Source organism: Uloborus diversus, chromosome 8, assembly GCF_026930045.1.
Source record: "Uloborus diversus isolate 005 chromosome 8, Udiv.v.3.1, whole genome shotgun sequence".
Classification (NCBI taxonomy): Eukaryota; Metazoa; Arthropoda; class Arachnida; order Araneae; family Uloboridae; genus Uloborus; species Uloborus diversus.
In genome coordinates this window covers 13,610,229-13,615,984 of record NC_072738.1, presented here as the reverse complement: position 1 = coordinate 13,615,984, position 5,756 = coordinate 13,610,229, and positions in this window count along the sequence as shown.

The window sequence follows — 5,756 nt, the reverse complement described above, 5'->3', positions numbered from 1 at the left end:
AAACAGTTTTGATATCTACCCTAATTAAGGCTTAAGTCACCATTAAAATGTTTGAACCGGAATTCCGGCTTTTTTTTCCTTACATCTAGCACCAGCGGAGCTTATGCTTGCTACAAGATTGCAATTTTCCGTTCAATTCAAAGACGTTTCATTTGAAATGAAAAAAAAAAAAGGATTTTTTTTCAAATTCAAGACGTCAAAATTCAAAAGAATGATAGGGGCTGGATGATGGGTGTTAGGTGCTGGATATTGTGTGCTGAACAGGGCCGTAACCAGACTTTTTTTTTCGGAGGGGGTCTTACCAAACATTCTTTGAAACATTTATATGGTCTATCAAACTTGGTTTCATATGTATTCTATTGATTTTTGTTATAATAGATTACCTAAATGGAAGGAGGGGATGTTCTTACAAAACGCCATATTGTTACGTAATAAATGAGTTTGTACAATTTTTCAGTCATACTAATTTCATTTCACAAATAAAATTGAAATAATAATAATAATATCAAAAAAAATTTTGTCACAAAAAATAAGAAAATTAATTAAATGATGGAAAACATTTCTTCGGATGAAAAATTTCGGAGGGGGTTTGAACCCTATAAACCACCTCCATGTATACGGCCCTGGGGTGCTGAATGCTGTTTTCGCGTAAAAAAGATTGTGTAAAGTCGAAAAGAGGTCCTTTATAAAATAATTCAATTCGGAGCCACGCATGTGTTATACGCATAGAAATAGAAAAATCACAGGACGCGGGCGTCATTCAACGGTCAAGTAAAAACAATAAGCAATTCGTGATTGCTCAAAATAAATAAATAAATAAATAAACAAGCACAGAAGTACGTAAATAAATCGAAATTTAAAAAATTATTTTAAAAAAACCTACGACGTTGCAGAAAAATCTCTACACAGGAAACTTTTAATGCGCAGTGAGACGAAGTACACCCACACCTGTTTTTATGTGGTAGATAGGGACCGCATAAAAAAAAATTGTTTGAAACTTGACGAGTAGCTTTAAAAAGTTGTCTTCGCAACACGGTTAAAAAATATTTCTTTTATACGGTGGATAGAAACCGCATAAAAAAATACTTACACAGAAAATAACCCAAAAACTTACAAAATTGTAATTTTTAAACGAAATCAAAATGAACTAGATAATTTTTGCCGATTATTACTCGGACAAAATTTCCCGAATAAGGAAATTTTTAGGAGGCAAAGTCTTCCCATCGGGGTGCCTATGTCGTCACTTGAAGATGCTACCTGCTACCTCGCACTTGTTTTAAAAATAATTTCATCAATTAAATCCCAATCTGATTGAAATTTTAATGAACTGCGCAAAAAAAAAAAAAAAAAAAAAAAACTCGCACAAAACAAATCGCGTAAAAAAAGACCGCATAAAAACAGGTTAGGGCGTAGATCAGTTTCCCTTTTGCCGAATAGCAATTATCGTTTTGTTTCCAAAACTGAAAACGCTGGGAGCATTCCGGTAGCGTCTCGTAGAAAGTTTGGTAGGGTCTTCACTAAGTTGTAATTTTGTGGTTTTGCGTTTGTGTTTTTTTTTTTTCTTTTCTGACCGCAATGAGATTTATTTTCATTATCTCCCTCCCCCCCCCCATGAAGCGGTCTTTTTATTTTTCTGACGGGGAAATGGGTTATTCTTTTTCTCGGAGCAGAAGAAAAGAAAACGGAGATCGCTATCGCTTCCTGCGTTATTAAAAAATGTAAGGATACTGATATTTAATTAATCAAAAAACAGTATACGGATCTTGAGGAGATAAGGGAGTTTCAATTTTTTTTTAAGTACTAATGAATTTCTTTGAAATTTTCAACATATTTATATGATGCTAATACCAGCTCAAATGTAAAATTTCATTGAAAAATTTTAAAATTTATTTTTTTTAATTTAAATTTTGATTTTTTAACCCTTTTTTCATATTACTCCTAGTGTACGAAATTTCCTCAAAATTATGGAATACTAGCTAAATATAATACGTAAAACAACTGGAAATAGAATGTTGGAAGTACTTTTTCAAAATTTTGTGGTAAAGATAAATAATAGGGGGGGGAAAAACCAAAAATTAGGCGTTTTTGGTAAAATATGTCCATATTTCAATAAGATATAGCAAATACATTCCCCAAAACTAACCAAACAGAAAACTCTTTCGCAACAAAGTGTTAATAAACTTCTTAAGTACTTGGCATATAATTTTCAGCAAATTTAAAAAATAATTCATTACACTAAAATAGTTTGAATTTTGTAATTATGTCGAAAATTAGGTTTTGAGAAAATCATCATTTTCTGTTTTACTGTTGCAAAAATTTCATTATTGAATAAATAATTAATTTTTTAATGCAAATTCACCACAAATAAGGTGTTATGATTCATTCGGAATGGTATTAGTATTAAAAATTAAAACATTGTATGCATTTCTTACTCATGCATTTTATATACATTTTTTGTATACATTTTTCTTTGCATTTTTTAGTAAACAAAGGGGTGTGGCTCCCACAAAATGTGTCACAACTTCGTCAGTTTTCCACCGATTCCATTTTTTTTTTCCTTTTTAATAGTTCAGCTAAAGGTCTAGAGTTTAGAAATACAATAAATGAAAAACAATATGTTTGACCAATTTTTACTCATCTGAAAGCCCCTTATCGCCTTACCCAATCGTATATAAGTAAAAACTGAGCGTATGTATCTATCTATGTATGTATGTCCAAGCTTCTTCTCCCGAACGACAGTTAACTGACCATCGAACCAGGTATCGATGGATTCGTAATCTTCCCGACGTCATGCTTGGCTATTTAACACAATCCTCCGATAATAATTAGCGGGAATATCAATTAAAAACTATGTATATATTAATTATGATGCTTGAGTTTCGACATAAAATCTCTAATTTCTGAAGGCTTTAATCCATTCAAATTATTATTCAGTGCTTAAACTTAACTTTTTGTAACAATGCTTTTATTAGAATTTGTAGTGTGAAGAAAATCATTGAAAAGAAAGATCTGTTGCCATTTTTACTTCCTTTTACAAAAAAGGAAGTATTGTATTCGCGAAAAAATTTTCACTCAAAAATCGGCTTTAATTTCCATTTTTCTCACCCCCGAATGAATGTTGAGTTTTCTTTTCGACCCGACCACACGTGGATATATGCCTAGAAACCTACAGACACCCGAAATATCCATTTTAACGACCCCCGAGTTAATTACAACGAATTTTCTCGTGACGTCTGTATGTACGTACACTGTTAAAAAAATTTCCTGAAAATAACGGAGAAAGTACCGGCAGCAAAGTTGCCGTAAATATTACGTTTACAATGAAAAAGGAAGTATTGTATTCGCGAAAAAATTTTCACTCAAAAATCGGCTTTAATTTCCATTTTTCTCACCCCCGAATGAATGTTGAGTTTTCTTTTCGACCCGACCACACGTGGATATATGCCTAGAAACCTACAGACACCCGAAATATCCATTTTAACGACCCCAGAGTTAATTACAACGAATTTTCTCGTGACGTCTGTATGTACGTATGTATGTGCGTATGTGTGTATGTGTGTATGTATCTCGCATAACTCAAAAACGGTATGCCCTAGAAAGTTGAAATTTGGTACGTAGACCCCCTAGTGGGGCCTAGTTGTGCACCTTCAATTTTGGTTGCATTCGGATGTTCCTACAAGGGGGTTTTTTGCCCCTTTTTTTAGAAATGGGGGGGGGGGGAATCATTATTAATTTCGATGTAAACTCAAGTGGTGTTATAATTTGTCGGACACTTGGCGATACATCGCCAGTCTTTTGGTCACCAAGTTTTGTCGCCAAGTTGCCAACTTGCGACAAATCTGGCGATTTTTTTTTTTAATTCGGTTTTAATATGGCCATATTTAGAGAGTTAACCATTGAATCACATTAAAACTGTCAATAGTGGGAAAATTTGTCTCTATAAAACATTTTCTTTGCTTCGGTTCGCAACAGACTTGGAATGAAAGTATTTAAAATGTTTTTTTGCTCACTCCGAGGCACTATTATCTTTAAATTGGAGTAAAAGGAAGTCATGTGATGCACACATCAGCTCGTTTTGTCTCGAATATGAGCGAATAAAATTCTGCGTTTTGTTTTAAAGGCTTCTCCTGTAATCGGGGGGGTTTAAAATGTTTACCTTTTGGTTATTTTTCCGAAATCTGCTGCAAAATTTTACTTTTTTTTTTTTTTTCAAGTCTGAGTGTTGAACACGCATCACTTGACATAACTTTTATTTTCGAGGTGGACCGTGCAAAGCCGGGCGAGGTAGCTAGTAATAAATGAAAAACCGTTTGACCAATTTTAACAAATCCTTAGGTAAGCAGATTAACTTTTCGTTGCAGTAAAAACCATGTTTTGTAACGAAATGCTATAGAATTGTTCACAACACGTTAAAAAACATTGATTTTTTCCCCGCATAATTTCTTAACTGTGGCGTTTGAGGGAAGCGTGATCACACAAACGGCGTAATCATTAATAGATCGAAAATAGAAAGCGAATGTTTAGCATAGTTAAGTTCTTGCTATCATAATTTTAAATTGTCTGTGTGAACTTAAAATTTGTACAAAACTACAAATTTGACAAGGATTATCCGGAAGAACGGAAGGCGGATAAACGAGGGTCAATTTCATCAGCAATTGTTTCTTTTCTTTTCTTTTTTTTTTTTTTTTTTTTTTTTTTTTTTTGTCATTTGTTGTACTTGAATTTTATAGTACAAGCCAGGGCCGTATGCAAGGGGGTTGTTTATAGAGCTCAAACCCCCTCCGAAATTTTTCATTCAAAGAAATGCTTTCCATTATTAAATTATTTATTTTATTTATTTATTTATTTTTTGTGACAAAAATTATATTCTTGTTATTATTATTTCAATTTTATTTGTGAAATGAAATTAGTATGACTGAAAAATTGTACAAACTCAGTGTGTGTTTATGGTAGTTGTTGAGAAATTCATTTATTTTGTAACAATATGGCGTTTTGTAAGAACATCCCCTCCTTCCATAGTCTATCAATAATCTATTGCAACAAAAATAGAATACATATACGAAACCAAATTTGATAGACCATATAAATGTTTCAAAGAATGCGTTTGGCAAAACACCTTCCAAAACACAAGTCTCGTTATGGTCCTGGTACAAGCTAGATTCTTTGATTTCCGCTGAAAATAAAGCACGAAACAATAAATAAATAAATAAATAAACGTCAAATTTTCCAACATTTTTTTATTTTTAGTCTGTTGTCCAAAACGCGTTTCTTCAAATATTTCAAAAACTCATTTCTGCAGATGCTGCGCTTTACCTCCCCACGGCGGAATAGTAAATCAGTCCCAAGGTGAGGATATTTATAAATTTAATAAGTACTTCGATGAGAACACAAAAACAATAGGGAAGTTTTCGATTTTTCAATTTTACTTTTATATTATATAGTAACATGTATGAACATCATAGGTGAAAAAATTTTTGCGATACGATAAGTAGTTTTTTTTTTTTTTAATTAATTTTTAAAGTTCATGCGCTTGTGCCGTCAAATGGCATAGGAAGTGACGTCATGCGCTCTTCCGATAGGGGAGAAACGCTAGCGAACCGGTTCCCATGTCTATGGGAGAAACCAAAGGACGTGCATTCGACTTCGAAGAAGAAACGTAAAAGGCTTATCTTATCTCCTCGCATTTAACTCCTCGCGTTTATGGAACATTAAACCTCTCATTCTCTCGGAAACATTCGAGTATCATCATTGATATT